This window comes from Bacillus rossius, chromosome 1 (assembly GCF_032445375.1).
Source record: "Bacillus rossius redtenbacheri isolate Brsri chromosome 1, Brsri_v3, whole genome shotgun sequence".
Taxonomy (NCBI): Eukaryota; Metazoa; Arthropoda; class Insecta; order Phasmatodea; family Bacillidae; genus Bacillus; species Bacillus rossius.
Genome location: NC_086330.1, coordinates 90624239 through 90647324, shown reverse-complemented (window position 1 = coordinate 90647324; position 23086 = coordinate 90624239).

Sequence of the window (23086 nt, the reverse complement as noted above, 5' to 3'; positions counted from 1 at the left end):
TGGTGTCCCGCACGAAATGTGAAATATGTAAAATATTTTAAATCTGAAGCCACAGTCAGTTATCGAAGAAAATATTAAACAATATAGATGTACGTATAGCTCATGGCTTTGTGGAAGCTCAGATGGCGTTGTAGTAAGTGAAACAGGGCTGAAAGATTATCAAAAATTAAGTGTTTCATTTTATGCAGGAATATGTGCATAATAGAAGTGGTAGTAAATATTAATTGTAATATTTATTTCTAGACAAAAGGAAAACTATTGTAATTTAATATTAATACTATGTCTTGTAGCCAGTGTCAGACACTAATGTATGAAACAGGAATTGGTACATGCGATTTGTTACATTAGAAAAGGACTTAACGTATGTTGAGAATAGCACAGATAAAATAGGAATATTTTATTTTACTATTTACCTACTATTGTTTCAGTTATTATAAAATAATGCAAGAAACATAATAATTATAAAAAAATGTCACTTATCACAAATTGTATGTCACATGTGTTAATCTGTTTTGGTCAAGCTTTATTTTATCTTTTTATCTAAGTTATCTTCACTAATCAAACGTAATGTTTATTTAATACATAAATTACATTAGAATGTTTAAATTGTTGAAAACTATTTTATGCAGTCTTTTAAATAATAGGATATTTAAATGTACTAAAAACAATACTGTTACGATTTGCCTCGGGGGTTCGTAAAGGATAGCCCAATTAATAGATTTTATTTCACACACACAGTTTTATTTATTACCACTACTTGTCACTTACAAATAATCTTCTAAATTGGCAAATAATTAACTACACTTAAAGAAATGCCAATTCCCCAGTCACTCGTTTCACACACCTCGCTGGGCCGCACTTCCGGCGCAACTCTCGCCGCAGCACCCCTCGTGGGTCTCCGCCGCGGGACTCCGTCGCCGCACTCCGCCGCCGCCGTCACACCCTTCGCCGAGATCCCACACGACGACTCGCTCGCAACTTCACTCGGGACTCCGCCGCGCCCGCGACTCTATCGCCCGGAAACTTCCGACTCCACTGAACTCACTCACTCCCTGCCCTGGAACCTTCGTCCAAGGACTTCGCCACTCTGCCGCACCTGCGGCACTATCGCCCGGAAACTCCGCCGCGGGAGAACTCACTCAGTCACCGACTGACTGACTGACTCGAAGGTCGGCCCAACCTCCTTAAATAGCCCTTAGGTTCCCATCCAGAACAATCGGGCATGTCTCCGAGATATCTCGCGACCTTCGCCGTCGAAATGCCCAGAAACGCGTCGTGAGTCCTCGAAGGACGCGGTGGCTGCTCTAAGAACGCCGATAAAGGCGTCTGAGTCCTTTTATTCCGCAGTGCGGCCTCTTTTAAGTAACCCGATCTGAGGCAGGTGCGCGCTGCGACGGTCAGGATGTAGCGAGATAGTATGACACGAGATACCAGGGAGAGGATGCGGGTGGAAGGGGGCGCAGACAGGCCGAACGAGCGTGGCGACGCCAGCACTGCAGCCAAGCGCGATCGTAACAATACATTTGAACCAGATTGTCAACATATGAGATAAGTTCAATTGAGATTTTGTGTAAAACGTTAAGGGCTCTCCTTAGTGCGTGTGTGTGTGTGTTTTGGTGTGTTTTTGTGTGTTTGTCTGTGTGCGTGTGCGTGTTCGTGTGTGCGTGTGTGTTTTGGTGTGTGGGTTTGTTTGTGGAGAGAGGAAGATAACGGCCGCGTAAATGATACCCTTGTGACTGAAAGGAGTTCTCACTTCTTTCAGTGTGCGTATCCACAGCAAGGAGTTGTTTGCTAAACAGACCGACGATATTCTTTAAATATATTCGTTTGACCCCAAAAGTTGTGTTTTTTAAAATGCAATTATCTTAAAGCTTAGAACAATAGAAAATTACTAACGAAATAATGTGTTCAAACAACACATCGAAGAACTACAAACGGAAGAAAAACCAAGTGAACAGGAGAAAACGAGACGTCGCTTGAAGCTTACAAGAAAAAGAGAGCAACTGCTTTAATCATGTATAATAAACATAGGCAAGCTTCATAAAATTACTCGTATTTTGTTAGTGAGAAAGTAATCTTACCAAAACGTATAAAATAATTTTGCCGAAATGTCTTTTTTTTTAAATTTTTTTTCTTTCTTGATCACTGTAACCAAGTGGTGCAGTTTTTCTTGTTCGTTCCGATTACGAGTTTGATTCCCCCTCAGTGCACTGGGATTTGTAACTTCTACTTCAAGACTAACCAGGTTTAGACTCGTGTGTAAGATATGTTAATTTATTTGTAAACAATCCCATGAAAAAAAAAATTGCCCGTATGAAACTAAGTAGAAAATTATGTTTTTAAAATGTAATTATTTTTTTATTTTAAGAAAATTGGAGAGACTGGAGAAAGTTATTGCTGCAGCATCAAGAGCCATTCTAAATAAGGCTGCTAATTCAGAGCCTGAAGAGATCTAAATAAGTAGTACACTAACAATGAATTACAGCCGTGGAAATGAGTGATTTATAATTATATTTAATACTACTTTTTATTTCAAATACGAATATTTAAACAATCGAGCTGAATGGCTACTTTTTAGGTTAAATTTAAAACCTACGTACTGCAGCACCCCTATTAGGTCAGCGTACCAAGTCAGCCAGGGAATAATTGTACTGAAAAACAAATAATCTCATTAGTTAGTTGTGTCAAACTTGCAAAATTCGTATGAACCAAATAAATTATTTATCACATTAAGTTTATGGTGATATTGTCCTCATTTTGTAAGGAATTCATTAATTTATTTAGGAAAATAATGGTTGTGTTTCGCAGAAATACTAAGTATGTGAGCTTGAAGAGGCTAAATAAATATATTATAAAAACCGTTTACAATATGTGAAAATAGCATTTGTTTCATAGCATGGTTATTAAAATTTATTTATAACATTATTGTTTTTATATATTTAATTTTATACAAATGTTGATTTTGATTTTGGTAGTGATTTGAGAAAACCCGAGGAAAGTTCTTATGCACAACAGACGTAAGGAATTGGCGAATACCAACTAACAGAACTGCAACCGACAAAGCTGTCTGCTTTCTTCACGTGCGAAAATATTGATTATAATTTTGGACCAAACATTTTATCAAATTGTCACTCTGCCGAACAACCTGACAGTATGAGGTTATATTATTTATTATTTTTAACAGGCCATATTGCAATGTGAACGTTTGCGATTCTTATACCAGTGTAGAAACTGTTTATTTCTAACTGAAGTTAATTTTTTTTTGGTATGTATAAAAAAAGAGACGAATCATTGTTCGGTGAAAATAAAAGATGTGGTGAAAGATTCATTCTTAGAATTGCAATTGATATCCACTTCAGAACACAATATCAGCCACGGGAGTGAAGCAGCAGAAGAAACTCCTAAAATTAAGGAAAATAGCCACTCCAATGTAGAACAACGTCTAAACTTCTGTGGGCAAAAAAATAAGACACTTTATTCAGATCTGGATGGTAAACTAAGTCAGCGTATTCTTCGTTGCTCTATTGTGGATAAACTTCTAATTTTTTTAAAGATGTTTGACTAACGTTTTTACACTGAGCTGAATGCTGTAAATTAATACGTAAGGCATACAACTTCCCGTATGATACAAGACCAGCTAGTGAAGAAACCAAAATTGTTTTGATGATTTGTATAGAAAATCCAGCAATAGTAGTGGTGTATTTAGGGGTATCACTGAAGTTTTTTTTTTTCAGACAAAAAAGTTGTTCTCGTGAAACATCAATGCAGCCATCTTTTGAAACTTTTTTGGCAGCCTAAATACCACACCAAATATGTGCGAAGGTTAAAAAATAATTTCATCTATCCATTGCACTGACGCCTTGAGAACAACAGTAAGTGCACACTGAGTTCTTCCATACCACCCGAACTCCTTGGATCTTATGTGAACTCAGGTGGACTTTAACGTGCCTAAATAAGCTTGAAGTCTGAATCCACCTGTTCTCCGCTTTTGCAACAGCTAAAAAGTACCTGTAAATAGCTCGGAACGGGATCCCAAATCATCAAATATTTATCATACTGTCCAAAATTCAAGTCGTTTTAGAAAATAGAAAGATGCCGCATCCGTTAATTAAATTGTGTAACTAAATACTATCTGAGACCTTGAATAAAAAGCTCACAATGTGTCGGTGCAAACACCATTTTCTTCCCAAAGTTAAATTGTTCTTTACAGAAATGGTAAGTGAGTTTGACTTGCACGTTTTCTTTATAAAGTAGGTTAAAAATTCGTTTGTATTTTAGTTATTGCCAATTCAAAACATATTTTGCAATTTAAAAATTATTTATATTTGAACGAGTTTTAATGATTAAGTTGCGATGTTTTTATTTCTAGTGTTAGAATACAATCTATTAGTAAGAGGTGATTTTAGTCGCGGTATGGAACATTTTTGTAAATTTAAGCGTGACTGTACGTGGAAAACCTTTTATCGCCTAAATGTTATTTCGAAAATAAAAACGTAGGAGTAATTTATTGGAAAACCCGTGCTACCTTGTGGATTTATAGTAAGCGCATGATTCACATCTAGAAAAGTTGGTATGTAATTAAAAATAATATGTTATTGATCAATATGTTTATTAGGCTCGGCATTATTTTTAAGAGTTCTACTTTAAATTTTGTGTCCGTGTTTCGTATTATATATTTATTTGCAGCATGATAATGAGAACACGTGAATTAGCTCTGTACTGAGGTTATATGTAAACACATTACTGGCGAGTACTACTTCTTTTTTAATTTTATTTTCATGCTTATAAATCTAAAAAATTAGCTTGAATATGTTAACACTGTTTTCTCGCTGTTTTAGGTAGATTTAGAAGAAACACCACCTATTGTAGCTGTTACCATGGTGCGACTTCCGGATTTTTTTTTATAGTGTTTCGTTTCATAGTCCATAGACTCCAAAACCATTGTCAACTCTGAAGTTATATATATATATATATATATATATATATATATATAAAATCACAATTTTTGAAATGAATGATAATATCTTAATTACGTAGTATGTAGATTAAAAATCGTTAAAACGGAATTAAAATTGTTTGCAATAAATTCAATTCATGGATATAGTCTGTAGCGCAGAACTTATTTCATTTTTCAAATAAACAAAATATGTGGTGAAGCGAGGAAGGAAAAACGAGAATTTGATTCTGTTGGTGCATGAAGCGATAGGCAGAGTAACCCGCCTTTTCGCAGATAACACGAGCACGAGCTGTAACTGGACTCCGGCAGACACACAACGTGCATAAATTATGGTTCAAACCTAGACAATACACTTATGCATATTAGTAAAGATTAGTATAAAACCATAATTTATGCATGTTTTTGAAGAAAGGGGCTTTGATAAGAGCATCGTTGTCTTACATATCAAGCAAGCATCATTTCTAAATCTATGTTAGTTAATAAGTTATAAGCAAAATGAAAATAGCATTGAATCTTATGAGGTTAACGCGGGTTGCGTAGTGCCCCTGAAACACTGGAGTGGCCTCTTAACGGGAGCATGCCCAACAATACGGCGAGCAGTCAGTCGCCAGGACAGTTTCCCAGCCCGTTCGTCCCGCGAACACACTCATTCTTCTGTGAGTCCCAGCGAAATTGTCATAAATCAATACAAATTGCTTCCGGGAGAATGAAGCAATGAAATGAATGCCAGTTTCATTTTTGTTTTTACAAAACTGAGATTTTAAATAAATGTAATGTAAATAGATTCGTTTTCAACGAATCAGTAAACCTTCTGTACGCGGAAGAAAAAAAAATCCATAAAATCTGTGATGACTGGATGAAAAAAAAACACTTGCGAATTAAACCAATCAACGTGATTAACTGCAACCTCGTTGCAAATGCATGGTCATTTTTTTTTGGAAAAAGTACATTCCAGCGTTCCGCCAGGATTTAAATTGCAAATAATCCATCCATTGATTACACTCATTATGTATCATCAACTAAATAGATAAGCCAGCACAGGGTGGAATACGATATAGTTGGCACGCGCACTCGAATATTTTAACTTATCTATTGCGGCCTGCGTATAGATTGTATCTGGGTCAGGTGGTGACGCTGGAACTTAGTAGCTTCAATACTGAATGCTGGTTCGCAAAAAATCTAAATACAGAAAATTTTCACCAGACCATGAATATGAAAGTGTTTAACGTATTTTTGAAAACACCTTGTCTCGGAAACTTTTAACAACAAGATTATCTCTAATTAAAAATATTAATTGGCTAAAAAGAAAAAGAATTAGTGCTACTGAGCAAAGCTTGCTTAGAATCTTAAAGGGGAAATTTCAATTGAAATTTTGAATGATTTTTTTTTTCAGTGAGCTACTTTTGACTGGTTTTTGAAAATGTGACTGTTACAGCACAGAAATAACCAATAATACCTAATTAAAAATATTGCAGACAAAATTGTGGAAAAATATTGACATTTAAAGATAAATATTGTAGACAAATATTAATATTACAGACAAATATTGTACAGAAATAACAAATAGTGATAGATTTGTTTTGATAATGTTGTACAGTAGGCCTAGCTTCTAAAGTACGAATAAATTTTTAGTCTTCTTAAGATCATCTTTAGAAATGTAACTAAAATGTTTTCACAGGCGGAAATAATAATCGGAGCCAATCACTGCCAACTTAAAGCAACCCATTGAACGATGAGTTGTATGTCAAAGTTGAATTTATATTTAAATAATCTGTAAATAATGGTAAAGGCTCTAAAACTTATATCGAGGTTATAACCTCGATCCTAATGTATTTACTTGCCTGTGGAGAGGAGACACGGTTGACCTTAGCTAACGTATTGCATATAGGTACGTCTCAATGACTTCACAACCTGGAAGTCTAGGTTATAGGACCACATGACGAAAAGTCGTGTGTTATTTTTCGATGTGTTTTCAGCCGAATGAACTTTTAAAATGTTTTCTGGGTGTGGCGTGTAAGTAAGAACATAACTAGTATCTTTAAAACAATATAAAAAATTCGGGAGTAAATGAGTGTTTATCGGAAGAATAAAAACTCTTAGCCTCTCATCAATTGAATTTTAAAAGAGTGTTACGTAACAGAGAGATTACCATCGTCATTCAGATGTTGGTTATCGATAGCCCGATGGCGTTCTAAACTAATTACCTGATTGTGAAATAACTGTAAAACTAATCGACATGATTTAAGATATTACGTATTGGGTTTACATCATGGATATAATAAACATCACATAGGTATAGATTATCTGGAGGATATACATCGTGTGTGTCATATACGAACAGAAAATGGGGCTATGATACAGAACAGTGATGATAAATGAGGGAAGCGAGTGTACCCAGATACATACCGGCAGAGCTAGTAGTCCGAACATTACGAACCGCGACCCCTGCATTGGGATTGTCAACTGTTTAACGACCAGGGATCATCGAGTTGAGTAATAGGCTTTGAAAAGAAAACAAATGGGTGTGTGATCGCTACGCGCGTTTTAAGTGAAATTTCACACTTCCAAAATACTCTTGAACGATGAAACAAAATATTGAATAGTTCACTTGAGCGATAAAACTAAATAATAAAGTACTCATTGGTGGTTTACAATGGTACCGAAAAACCTGCAAAGAGTCTTACAGTTTCATGGGACTCTTCTTTATTCATTATCCCACCCTCCCCCTCTACCCCATCGGGCGCTCCAATCCCGAGCGAGTGCTCTGACATCGGTCATACAGACAGGTCTGGCAACTTAACCTTCATTGTCCGTCGGCTTAGTGAAGCTCGCGGCGGCTTGCGAACTAATGGCGCTAGTAGTAGTTGAACCCACCATTAACATTGTGTTAAATGGGAGCTTCATATAAAAGTAGGTATATTTTAAAACAAAACTGTTTCGTTTTAAACGTCAGGTAAAGTTTAGGGTTTTAAATTTATTTGGAAGCTTTGTAGGGTTTGAATACATAGCAATAACTTGTACCTTTGCTGCAATTGTCAGTTGATGTTTTAATCCAACAAAGATACTATTTAACCAATATTTGTTCTTCAATTGTGAAGTCAGCGGCTTGGTGTAGGGATAGTCCATCCCGAGCTAGCGAGGTGAGCAGACGTGTGCCACGCGACTCTAGTACCGTGAGTGCAAGAGCGGGTCGAGTGTCGTGCGGCCCTATACGCAGCATGCGCTTAAGAAACGTCACGGTTTTTTCAACATCTCGCCATGGGAACGCGCAAACCGACGCCGCGTATTAACACATTCCGAGGGAAATGTCACACCAAGCCACTCGCTATGGGTCTGCTCCGCTGGCTGAACGAGACACTCGACCATCAAGACGACGAGCTGATTGCTGTCCTAGTGGACGGGCGTCAAAGATGCATTTTTGTGAAGTTAACGTCAATGCTACACTGTGAAAGACTCATCAGAGCTACCGGCGGGATATCCCAGATCCACACAGCTAACAGTGAGTCTGTAAATGTTGACATCAAACTAGCTCTGGACAACTTGAAAACGGTTCGTGTGGTCAACATGCCGGTTGAAGAAGCTAATAAACAGATTGTATACTCCCTTACGCCATACGGGAAAATTCACTCGTTAACGGACGAAATAACTGGGGGGGGGGGGGGTTCCTACAGTAAGTTCAAAGCCAAGACATGGGTTCGGATTGTGAAAATGTAACCCTTCTCAGCTGACAATCGATGGGCGCCAAGGCTTTGTGGTCTACGACGGCCAAGCACAGACGTACAACAGTCTGTTCTGTTCGCAGGTGGGCCACCTCCGCGCGAGTGGACCTTACCGCTTCCTGTTTTAAACTTTGTTATGATAGAACATGATGGAATGTTGGTGTGAGATCATGTAACGTATTTGTAAAAATTTATTCACTACCTCAGCCTGAACATTGCATGTACCAGTTATAAGTTCACCAAAAAAAAAATTTAAAAAAAAGTGGTAAACTGCATGGTAAAATGCTGGTATCGAACCCGAGCACGCAGAGTATCAGCCCGTGAATTTTACTACTACACCACGCCGCTGACTTCAGAGTTCAAGAAAAAATATTAGTTACTATTATTTTTGTTAGATTAAAACTTTAACTGATAATTGCGGCAAAGTTACAAGTTAATGCTATGTATTCAAAACCTACAAAGCTTCCAAATAAATTTAAAATCCTAAGATTTAGCGACGTTTAAAACAAAACAGTTTTTTTAAATATACCTACGTTTATATGAAACATCCGTTTAATCCAATATTAATGAAGGGGACACCTACTACTAGCGCCATTAGTTCACATGCCGCCGCGAGCTCCACTAAGCGGACGAGACACGCCAAGGAAAAGGATAGGAAGTTGCCAGACCTGTCTATACGACCGTGGCTCTGACGAGTCATCGCCTTGACATAAAATTCAAGTGTGTAGGTATTGTGGTCCTACATGCGTCATGCCGGAGTGTTGGTACTGAGCACACGACCGGTGTGAAGTGTTGCCACCACGGTCGCCGAAACAGCTGGAGAGAGAGCATAGAGTCGTCTCTGGTCAGCAAGTTAATTTAGGCTGGCATTCATTTCGGCTGCTGACGGCCTTGCGATGAAGACGAAGACTTGGCATCCGAGCTTTTCCCACGTCTGCCAGGTCCCAGATTTAGTATTCAAGAGTCACGAAACTTTTTTTTTTAGTTCAACTGAGCTTATCAACATCCTCAACATCCCACACAATAACTAACCTCCTAGATATCATGAAGTTACGCGCGAACACGCATCTTAATCGAAACTCGAACTCATATAAGGTGTCACCTACCTGGGAAAGCATACGGTACACAAAGTTTCAGAACAACCCTCGCGATTTGTAAACTGCTCGAGACATCCGAGTGGTGTCTGTGTAAGAAAAACATTTAAGAATACGTTGAGGGTGGATGAGCAGTTCTGTTTTCATATTTAGTTTTCAAGCAGTAATTTTAGTAAATCGAAATTGGTTAATACGCGTGTTATTAGAATAAATTTTAGAAACCAAAATCTCGCTACAAATTTTTGAAAGCGCTAGAAAGACACACATTACACCTTCATATTCATTTCTCCGTCATGAAATGTTTGGTTACGGTGACAATCTCGCAGGTGATCTGTACACGACGAGAAGACTGCACACCAGTTCAGAGCCTTGTGCTTAGAGGCGACACCGCGCTAGAAGCACCAGCGAGCCTCGCACTTATCATCCCGCCCCGCTTGGGTCACGTGTGAGAAGGCGACAGCAGCGCCGCGGCAGGAACTACACTTCATCGAGGTGTTCCGCGCTTCGCGGGGGGAAAGACAATACTTCAAAGGTTGATAGATGGCCAGAAGTCCATCAGGGAAATTGCGTCCTACTGGAAAACAAAGGGTCACCCGATATCTTCACTCGAGGTAGTAAGGGAAAGAAGAACGGAAGGGAGCATGTTTTTATTTTTATTTCTTAGCAGAAAGGGAAAGAGGTGGAACGCACGAACACCCTAAAATTGTAACGTGGAAAATTTCTCCATACAAAAAGAATCATCGAAAACACCGGAATACTACAAAATATTACAGAATAATTTCAAAGAAATACTACCTATTGGAGCCGTTACTTTCGGAAAAAATTTATATAGTTTTTTTTTATGGTCCATAGACCCTAAAACCATAGTCAACTAAAAAAATTTATATATATACATGCATTTATATATATATATATATAAAAATTTTAGTTTATATATATATATCACAATTTTTTGGACACAATAACTGTCGCAATTTTTCACAAATCATTTCCTAACTGATATATAAAATCTAACTGTGGAAAATCTCGGTCGAGTTTGTTAATGTGCAATATCCGACCAAAGGGTTTGAAATGGGGAAAGTTTTTGAAAAACGGAAAATCGTTGTAACTCCCATAATATGGAAAATATCCCATCAGTTTGAACGTATTATAATTCGTAGGAGTAATACCAAAATTTTTGTCTGAGTAAGTTTTTGATACGACCAACCATAACTGCAAGGGGTTAAAAAAGCAAGAGCTTGAGGACAAAAAAAAACACAACTCCCTTCGTAGTCACAAAATCGAATTCATACAAATTATATATAAATCTTATAATTTTTATCTAAAACTTTTGTCAGAAACAATTTTTTATATGAGAAATTATTGTTGTAGGGGGGTTAAAAAAATAAAGAGGGAGAGCTTATTTAAAAAATCATAATTTACGTACCATGTACTATGTAAAAAAATCCGTTCTCTTTTACTGTAAAAACTTAAATTATTATCTACATTTCTCGTCTGAAATACTGCAAGAGATAGAATAAACAAGGATTGTATGACAAAAAAAAGTCATAACTCCCTTCGTAAGCACAAAATCGAATTCATTCGGATATTTTGTAAATCTTATAATTTTTATCTAAAACTTTTGCCCGAAACAGTTTTTGATTAGACGAACCATTGCTGCAAGGTTTTAAAAAATGAGGGATAGAATTTAAAAAATATATATAACTCACTTAGTAGGTACACTATCAAATCTGTTGAAATAGATTGTAAATATTATAATTTTTAACCTATAAGTTATGTCTAAAACAATTTTTGATTATACAAACCATTACTGTAAGAGTAAAAATAACAAAGGTAGAAATACCAAATGTCATAACTTTTTTTTAACATATACTATCGAATCTATTATAATTTATTGTAAAATTCGTCAACTTTATCTAAAACCTTTAGCTGAAACAATTTTTGATGAAAATAACTATTACTGTAAAATCATGGAGTTTTAAATTGAAAAAAATTAGAACTTTCTAAGTATCAAATTCATTGAAATTTATTAATAACCATCTTAATGTGACCTTAAACATTTGTCCCAAATAAATTTATACGACCACGTATTAGTGCAAAGGATGAAAAATAGTGTTTGAAGACCTTAGTAGGCACAATATAAAATTCGTTAAGACATGAAACGTTGGATGCATTAAGTTAAAAACATTAAAAATATTTTTGCTGCATGAAATATGAGAAAATTTTAAATAGATTTTTTTTAATATTAGTGAACATATAGGTTGTTATGTACATTAAGTGCTCAAATGTTCCCGGAGTTTATATAAGTTTACAAAATATTCTCAGAAGAAATATGTACTTCGAAATCTACCTACACCTGAAGACTGTGCCGAAAGGGATTTGTTTTTAAAATTAGCTGTAGGGGATCAAAATGCATCGGTGTAAGTAACCTTATTCTCCACCAGCAGCAACGTCATGGTTAGAACCACTTATTCAGGAAATATCAGCGAAGAACAATTTCACCCTGACCTAACCACAGCCGATCGAAGCCTTATGTATTGCGCTCAGGAAAATTTCAGAGCTACTCTATCGTTAGGAAACTTCGAACATGAAATTTTAGTTTTCATTTGGTTCCCTAAGGTAGTTAACATTTACTTACTTTGTGCTTAAAAAAACTTGTTCGCTCCACAGAATTTGTTGAAGATGACGTCAACAGACGTTATGTTTGTTCTTATTAAACATACCAAAATGCAAAAATAAAAAAATAAGTTGTACGGCGCCGTATGCCTATTCGGGGCTGCAGATAGCAGCAGAACCACCACACAGTAAAACATTTTTACACTATTTAAAAGGTTCATGTAAAAAAAAATTGCTAGAGCTTTCCCTGTAGCACTACAAGAAAATACTGCACATTTTTCAACATACTGCTGTGAAACATAGATTCTTGATGACTTATGAAGACTGCTGTACTTGTTTTGCACAGATTGATCATTGACTGCACACATTTCACAGCAACGAATTGTAAAAATTTTGCAGTTCTTATAGTGTTAAAAAAATTTATGATAGATATTTTCGGAATAATTTGTTTGTAAGTCCACAGATTGTAACTGTGTACCCCTGCCCGATGAGTACATCTATACTGCATTCCAGCTCATCTGAATACTTTTGAAAACTGTGTTACGTGTTCGCCTTTTTTAAGTCAAAAAAGGCGTTTAAATACTAAGCTACATTATTAAGTAGTCGGTTGGAACAAGTATGGTATACGATACTTTTAAGTTGCCATTAGAGCTGTTGTTGACCAGAACGCTTGTTACAATTCGATTGCAACATGTACAGTTTAGCTGTGCCACGCCGTAGCGAGCAGGAGTCAGGGTCCGTGTGAGAGCACACACGGTGCACACCGTGTACACGGTGCACACGGTGCACACGGTGCACACTATGCAGTGCTCGTGATCCAAGCAGGAGCAAGTGCGAGGGACTGCCCGAGCCCGCGCTCTCTGGCGCAGGTCACCGGAACAGACACTCGTGACGGTTTGGCAGTTACACCCAAATCGAAGATTTTCGCACTGATAATGCCCCGTTTTGAATTCTAACGTTATCTGGAGACTTGGATGCCCTTATTTGAAATCCATCTTCAAGAACATTCTATTCCTTCCGATGTACATCAAAATTCCCTTGTCGTGAAACATAAGTCAAACACTCGAAACTACCAGAATTCTGAAAACATAAATACGTAAAATGTACTGAGCCAATTATTACCGCAATGTAAAAAAGCCAAATCGTTGCGTAAGCTCTAATTTCATATTTGCCTATTTTAATAAATAGTTTAGGCGCGAGCTACTTATCTAATTGCTAACCTCAATGGGTGTGTAACATAAAAAGTTGACATTATATTTTTACAAGATTACGGACAATATTTTTTTTGCAAAGTTTTATTTCAAAAGAGTTTAGATTACGCGAATGCACTCGAGGCGTCTTGGTTTATCCATGGACGTCAACTAATATGCGGTCAATTGAAAAACCATTTTGTCGGGTCAAGGAAATTTTTCCTACAACACAATATCTGTTTGAATTAACCGTATGTATTTATTCGGCCATATACAAAAACAAGTATTTTGTTGCAGTCCAGAACCTAAATATAACGTGTGTAAACTTCGAGTTATTTTTAAAATGAAGGGAAGTATAGCAAGCACGCTATCCAGAGATGACTTGTGTCGGTTACTCCGGCGGGTCCTACAGACTTTTCGAACCGCCTACCGCCGACAGGGGCGTAACTAGAGGGGGCCTGTGCCCCGGGCACCGCATTGTGGGGGGGAGCGCTAACCTGGCAGAGGAATTTGAACTATATTTATATATACTTGAATATCGTAGTGCTAGAACACAAAAAAAAAAAATTTGGTGGGCAGATTAACTGAATTATTTGTATTGAAAGATAGATATGTACAAACGTGTAAATCGTGAAATATTTAAACATTGATATTTTTCGCTGCTATCCAATTTGCGATGTATTAAAAATGAAATTACTAAAAATAAATCTATTTATTTACCACCTAAGTTGAATAAATATATTTTAAATAGTGTAACTAGTATGTGGTGGCAATATGAGGTTCTGTTGGGTGAGGTTTTGGTTTAGTTGGTTTGATGAAAGGGGGAAAGGGTTGCCAGGGTGGGCACCGGTCTAGTTAGGTCCGTGACCGGCGGCGACTGCCCCTCGCTCACCTGGCGGGTCGGCTCCCAGGATCAGGTCGCGACACGTGGTGCTGGTCACCAGCGCGGGCTCGGCAAGACGGCGGCACGCCTACTGGGCGCCGCGGAGGAGGCGCGCGGCGGGCGGGCAGGCGCATGCGCACAGCACACACGCCCTCCCTCGGCCCGAGGCCGGCCCGAAAATACCCGCCCGCGAATATGTGCTGCTGTCACACACCTCGCACGCGAGGCGCGGCACGGCACGTTCCCTTTCTCGCCGTCAGCACCTCGTGCGAGACGCTGCCTCACCCCCCCCCCCCCGGGCTCTCGGTCGTTTATAAGCACGTCTCCGACCCTACTACTCTAAATTGTAAAAAAAAAAAAAAAAAAAAACGTAGAAAAATAATTTCTCCCCTGGAATGTTTTTTTTTAAATTTATGTTTATCATGAACACATATTAAATTATCAATGTTTAATTTTAAAGCGTCATTTCTTGTTCAATGTGCGAAAGTTTAACAAGTAAAACCTCGTGTATATAATGAAATAAACATCATGGCATTATGTACATACACATGTCCTCTTTCACCTTCAAATATGGAAGGCGGTAAAAGCAAGCCGAAATGCAAAAAAGTTGTATGCTGGCCGATGCTTGCTTAGCGTTTTAACGCGTTGTGTAGTTTATAAACGAGTATTTACATACATTATTATTTGCGCTTTGCGTTTCTTGCGTAGTTTATAGACAAATTGAATGCAATACAGCTTAGCACAGAACATTTTCAATGGTATTAATGGCTAAACTAACTAGGCAAATAGCAGTATCTATACTAATATTATAAAGCTGAAGAGTTTGTTTGTTTGTTTGTTTTAACGCGCTAATCTCAGGAACCACTGGTCCGATTTGAAAAATTCTTTCAGTGTTGGATAGTACACGATCGAGGAAGGCTGTAGGCTATGTTATATTATCAATAACATTAGGGATCCTTACTAAAAGTCCAATTTAGAATCAAATGTGTTGGAGGGGGTTAGATACAACATGCAGTACACGTACGAAGTGTGTGTTGACAATGCCGCAGGCGCTAGAAATTTATTTCCTATTGCCTATTAACATTGTTGCCACGCACTAGATGCCTTATCATTCTTAATTTTCCCATACAAGTAAAAAACACCCGTGTAATATTAACAACGAAGCAATCAGTACCCTCATAAGAGTTCAATTAGTATTTAAATACTTTTTATCACTTTAAATCGCAAACCTAAACTATTGTTTTTTTTTCCCTCTCTCTGTGTTTAATTTATTTTTATTGCCCTTTTTTCAAATATATATATATTACAGACTTGAAACTTCACAGTAATGTTCCTTATGTTACGCAGGATGAAATTTTCCGAAAATTAGATCCCATAGGTGGTTAAAACCAGGCAAAAGTGGGTACTTTGTCTGCATGAGAACAGGATTTTGCATTGTTCATACCTTCTGCGTCTCCATGGCAACGGGCATCGCGCGGCAGTGGCGTACCCACAAGGAGGGGCATGTATAATGAGCGGCGCAAGAGTGATCTTCCTGTAGACTGCCGTAGCGAAGTACGGGTACCTACATCAGTTGTACGTTGCGTGCACGAGTCGGGAAACCATCGGTGCTATTCATTTTCTCTCCGGTACATTATACAGCATTGTAATAAAATTTCACTGAATTTTTTTTTTATTTACCATTACTGTAAATGGGAGATGTTGCTTAATTTTTTTCCATTAGTATAGCCGTGCGAAGCCGGGTAGGGCAGCTAGTATATTCATAAGACGCCAAATACCTCTACAATAAACTACTGCAAATGACACCTTACCACGGCCATCATATTAGGCACATAAAAAGTTTAAGCGTTTCATAGCATAGAAGTACAGTTTACAGAGAATGACTTACCAAACACGTAAGTCCAAACAAAAATTTATTGGAGTGGTTCTTCAGTAAATCATTCTCAATTAAATCTAGGTTAATAATGGTCAATTAATCATAATAAATGTGTTTATAGTTAGTCTTTATAAGACTATACCATTAAGATAGAAAATATTGAATTGAGATTTATGAAATACTAATATTTGTTTAAAACTGACCATTGGTTGAACTGTATCTGGGTAAACAAACTAAAATAAATAATAAAATAAAATAATAAGATTGTTATATTCTGAAATGCAATTGTGATGTCGCATGTGATAAGGGTTGATTGTTTGGGGGTGGGTGGGGAAATGACGCAAATTACAAAAAAAATATGACGTGTAAGTACCTAAACATGAGTCCATCAGCGTATGTAGGTCTGCCGCTCCCTGCCCCTTACCAGCCCTCCCCCTTTCCTTTTTCAAAACCAAAACACTTGGGTTGTATCCGAATATATAGAGATGCATCCATATCATACGCATCTCTAGATCTCTTAGCAAATGCAGCCACAATATAAGGGCGCGTTTCTAAGGAATGGATAGCATCCGCATACTTTTACTGCTAGCACCACCTGTTGACAGTTGGTCGTACTAATGTGCATGCAGTCTTTTTAAGTCGTGATATCAAAATACCTACGAATATTCAGCAAACCGAAGTAACAAAGACAGCGAAGGCAAAAAAAATGGCAATGGCTCCTTCCTCCACGGAAGCCACCAGCAGACTGACCAAAACCCCTCCCCCCCGAGTCACCCACAATAATGTCATGGAATTCATTACATCAGCCAGTATGATATCATGGATGCCATATTGTTTTAGTATTTTGGAGGCTGCCATCTTGGATCCGACATATTGTTTTCGTATGCTAGTGGGTACTACCACCACATTAGTAGCCTCGTAGTCTAGTAGTCTCGTAGTCACGTAGCCTCGTACGCTTGTAGTCTTAGAGCCTTGCAGTCTTGCAGCTTCGTAGCCAAGTCGCCTTGTAGCCAAATGTCGCTGAAGCTGTTAAGCCTAAGACAGCAGGAGCCAAAGACAGTTTGCAAGAAATACTTTATGAGCCAAAAACGTTTGGAGCCAATGACTTTTGGAGCCGAAGACTAATAGAGACAAAGACTTTTGGAGCCGATGACTTTTAGAGACAAATACTGTTTGATCCAAAGACTCTTCGAACCAATATTTTTTGGTGCCAAATACTTTTGTAACCAATGACTTTTGGAGCCAAAGACTGATGTAGCCAAAGATATATGGAGCCAATGTTATTTGTAGCCAAAGACTGTTGGAGCCAAAGACTTTTGGAGGCAATGAATTTTGGAGCCAAAGACAGTTGGAGTCTATGATGTTTAGAACCAATGACTTTTGGAGGGATTGTATCATACCGCATCTTGCGACCGATCGTATTCTACTGATGAGATCGTATCCCTCTGATGAAATCGTATGCCACCATGTTGAATTTTCGTACAAATGTGCGTCCTTTTCGTTAAATGTGCTTACTTTTTTAATGTGGTTGCTTTTTTATGTACTTCCTTTTTTTGCCCAAATTGCTTAAATTTAAGAATGTTTTTTTTACGATGATTGAGCATCGATAAGTCTGTAATCAGGACATTATTGGCCTCGTGGTTTGGAGACGACTGGTATATTGGCCTGACACTGAACATGTCCTGTTTAAAATGTTGGTCGCATATCGTTGAATGATTCCTCTTGGTTCGGAGATGCTTGGCCTTTGCGCATGACTATATGTGTTTGACCACCTACTGGATGCGTCTGGCTATCGACTGGGCGCGCCTTGCCACCTACTGGACGTGCCTGACCGCTGAATGCGTGCCTGTCCACCAACTGGATGCGCCTTTCCACCCACTGGATGTTCGTTGCTAACGACTGAATAGATGTGCCTGGCCAACAACTGGACGTACCTTGCCACCAACTTCATGTGTCTAGCCAACAACTGGACGTACCTGGACGCTGACTTGACATGTCTAATTGATAACTGGACATGTCTGCCACAAATTGAATGTAACTGGCCGCCGATTGCTTGCCTGGCTACTGAATAGTTTTGCCTAGCTATCAACTGGATGTTTTTTTCCAACTACTGGATGTGCATTCCTGGACACTGAACAGACGTGCCTGACCACTGACTGGACGAACTTTGCCTACAACTTGATGTTTAATTCTCATTCTGGTAAATTTATCGATGGCCGAGCGGTCAAAGACATATGTTTTTCAATCCAGAGGTCCGAGCTATCAAAGTTAATAATTGCACCTAGTATACATTTATAATCTACCCTTACATAATATCGGCCCAGTAGCCACAGTCAAGCACGAGCAGCCGAGGCCGGAGCGGGTTCCGGCGGAGTTTCGCGCGATCGAGTGCGGCGGTATGCGATGATGAAATGTCTGTCACGCGGGAAAGTAGGCTACATGTAACCTTTAACGTCACGACCAAGTGCCAGTGATATTCACCAAAGGTTAAAAAATGGATTACGTGTAACTGAAGATGCCATTGAAGCGCTACAACTGACGGCTATTGAAACTGGGTCTTTGTGAGGTTTAAGTCTAGAATGCGCGCGGACAAAGTGTTATAAGAGACGGGAGGATCTTCACAGCTGCTGGCGTCATCAGGTGAAGCCATCCAGGTGAAGATGGACAGAGAATTATCTAACCAAAAGTTAGTCCGTGTTGTGAATATACCGTTATAAATTGACAACCATCGTATCAGTGAAAAGTTGGTGACGTACGGCACAATAATCTCTCTACAGGGCGAATACTGGAATAGGAACTACACATACAGGGTGAAGACGGGCGTCCGGCTAGTTAAAATGGGTCTAAAAAATGGACATTCCCTCCTACCTGCATATTGACAGTCACCGAGCTTTCGTGACGTATGAACATCAACCGAAAACGTGGAGTATTTGTGATGAGGTAGGTCATTTCCGGGCAGACGGCCCTCAGCTGACGGGGCTGAAGCGGCGCCTTCTTAGGCCTTGATAACTGCAGAGGGACAAAACTAACAAAGCAGAAGAGGTGGTAAACACCTACCATCACTTGGCGGGAACCCAGTATAATGAAAATGAATATCCAATGCTTTGACAGGTCAGCAAATAACCTACACAGTTACAGATACAGCGGTCAGTAGCAACGGAAGAAGATGTTCACATATCGACACGTCTGCCTAGCGCTGTTAAGAACAGGAATAGCTCAGACATGTCTACGCCCTTTGACTGGAGCACGATACAGAGGAAGACACGGCAACAACCAGAATGGAAACCACATGCCAACAGGAATCAAGAGTGGATGACGGCTTGGCGCACGAGACGAATGCCGAAGCTGGCAGTGAGGATCGCAGTAGCGCCGTGTCGACCGGCTCACTGGAAGTGTCAACACATAATGCCAGTAGCCGTGCACCTGGCGAGGCATGTCCGCAGGGTGTTCCTGGGTGGGAAACGGCCGGCCTTGTATCGCAGCCAGCGCACAGCGAGAACACACTGCCGCGACAAACTGGACACTCGGACTCGTCGCGCGCGGAACAGATGTAGACCCAGACCGACAGCCCCACGGAACCAGTCGAGAAGTACCCTGAGCTAACTTCAAACATGTGCGACAAGAAGATGGAGCCACCTGAAGCAATGCACCAGGAAGCGTCACATGCGGAATCGTCACGGGGACGGCGGTGACGTCACTCCAGGGACCGGCCCCGGACCAAGGAGCGGCAGCGCAGCAGGTCTCCGGCAGATACCGGCATCCCGGACACGAGTCGACAACAGCCAGACAAGGATATGCCAAGTAAGAGAAGTAAGGAGGAGGGCCAGAGACCGGCTGAGTGGCCAACATCGCGGCAGCCAGAAAGTAAAAGCGAGTGCTAGCCGCCCATGGAGCCCTCGTGAGAGTCGGCTGGAATCTCTGTAAATAGCGAAATTGGCCATTAATTCAGTGAAAAATCGTAAAAGTAACAAGAAAAATAAGATAAACTAATAGCAGCTCATAACTTATGCCGAGTGTTAGCGAGTGCGAAAGTAGCCAAATTAGAAATAATTATAAACAAGAATGCGATCGACATTTTGCTCATTCAAGAAATCGTACGAGAAATAGTAAATATATTACGCAACTATAATGTGTCTGCAAATATTATTTCCAATGCAGGAGGGAACTACAATTGTTACGAGACCGGGGTTCGAACGGGGAAACCTACACCGTCATCCTAACGGCCGTATAGCCTAAAATCTGGAGACTTACGGTACCTCAGAATTATAAACATTTATGCTCCCTTAGGGTCGCAAGGAAGGCGAGAACGGGATATGCTGTACAACACTGACATTGTGCCGTTCCTACAACGTGCTAATCAACGCCTAGTGCTCGGAGGGGACTTCAATTGCATTATAGACCACCGAGATCACGTCGGCGGAGTTTACCCTGTTAATAAGTCGCTGCAAAATTTTGTTCGAAAACTACATCTAGAAGACGTCATAGCTATCTTGCACAACAACTCACCCCACTATACCTTTGCCACCACAAAGTGTAGGACAAGGCTTTACAGGTTTTACGTACGGGAAAGCCATAAAACGGACGTAGTTTATAAAGCATTTTATAAGGTCTGGCACAGAGGGAAAGGATTATGGAAATTAAACACGAATGAAACACGAATATATGACCCTGGAATTAAAGATGACTTCTGGCGAAGCTGGGACACATGGCGAAATCGGCAGAATAGATAAGCAAATATCGGGTTGTGGTGGGAACACTGCATCAAGCCAAACATGCGACGTTTCTTTCAGATTTACGCGAGAAACATAGCGGAGCAAAATCAAAATATTGTCACAAGAAAATGTTAAATGAGTAGCAGGATAAAATATATCAAGGATACGAGGTGTTTTTATCAAATGCGAAAAGTGAAGACTAGGTAATTTTAGTTTGTTCTGGCACAGGGGCTGGGGGCGCGGGATTTCGGGGATTCGAGGCGGCCATCTTGGAATACGTCACTTCCGGCGGCCATCTTTGATTACGTCATCCCGGCGGCCATCTTGGATTCAGCCATTTTGTTTTCTAGAACATTCCACCGAATTATGATGTCACATCCGCCATCTTGAAAATCCTCAAATTTTAACTTAGAAAATCGGGAAAAAATTTATAAAAAAATATTAGTAAAATTTAAATCTAAAAATTTGATGACTTCGTCATCGAGCTCCTCACTCCTGTGCGTTGCACTTTTCGTTACGATGCCATCATCAAGCTCCCCACTCCTACCCATGCATTATAGTCTGCTGGAGGCAGCCATCTTGTTTAGTGGAGACCGCCATCTTGATTTCATCTGATGGATATCGTCATCGGTTGTAGGTTTCTAAAGTATGTTAGTGTATGTTAGGTCGAGTTTATATTTCCTACCAGTGTTGTTATGATCCTAATAGACTAAAAATTTCACAAATTTTGTTAAAATAAATCACAAAATCCACAGTCATTTTCTTGTTGTGACCACCATTTATTTTTAAAGACATACAATGTATGTAGGGGTGTGTTTATATTTCCCAACAGAGTTGTTATGAGCATTATGGACAAACAATTAAAAAAACAGTCATTTAATTGCTGTGACTACCATTTTTTTAAAGACATAATCATTTATAGTTTTTAACTAAAATATATGTCATCAATATGTACTACTGTTGTGGATGCGATGGTTTTAATAATGATAATTTTTACTCCATCTTAGCGGACCAGAAAATGTTCAGAGTCCTCACAAGTCCGTGTTTGTGTACTCGTGTTTTAAAGCTGCATGGAAGCAGATATTTTAATGTTTGCGTATAATTTGACTCTTTTAATATGATTAACTTGAGGAATAAAGGTTCTATATTAAAAATAATAAGCAGAATGTAGGTATAATCATATTTATTGAAATAAGCTCGGATGCTTAAAAACAAAATTCTCAAGAAAAGAAAAATACATACACTTCAAACAAAACTATACAACAAAAACGGAAACCATATAGCAAAAATGGAAACTATACAGCAAAAATGGAAACTATACAACAAAAACGGAAACTATACACCCTAAAATGAAACTATACTACAAAACGGAAACTATACAAAAAATGGAAACTATAAAAAGAAAAACGGAAACTAAACAACAAAAACAGAAACTATACTACAAAAATGGAAACTATACAGCAAAATATAAAAAAGTATGCAATATAAAATGGAAACTATACAACAAAAACGGAAACTATACAGCAAAAATGGAAACTATACAACAAATGGAAACAACAACCAAACTGCCAAACTATTTACATCCAAACTATTTACAGACAAAAAAATTTATTCGTCTTATACGATATAGCCGTGGGGGATCGTGCGGATGCCGTCTTCGCAGATTAACCATTTGTCGTCCTCCCATGTTATGGCCAGCTTATTGCTGTATTCACTGTACAGCACATGCTTCCTCGACCGTATGGCTCTAACACCTGCCCTCCTTGTGCGGTGGTCCTGCAGAGCATCCAGGTAGTCACCGAATGTTATACGGTTTTTGACCACACAGCGCTGGATGCCCTTGGCCTTCTTCTCAACTTTGTCACCGCACTAGCAGGCATAGAGTTTGGCCCGCAGACTGACAAACTCCTGCATTACGTCCCCCCCCCCCCCCGCACTCATCATTAAACTTTCCAACAAACTTTTGTTGACGGGGGAGAAGCAAAGTAGTTGGAAGGGTAGCAGCTGGTGTCGAATTCAGACATGTACTTAGGGTCGGC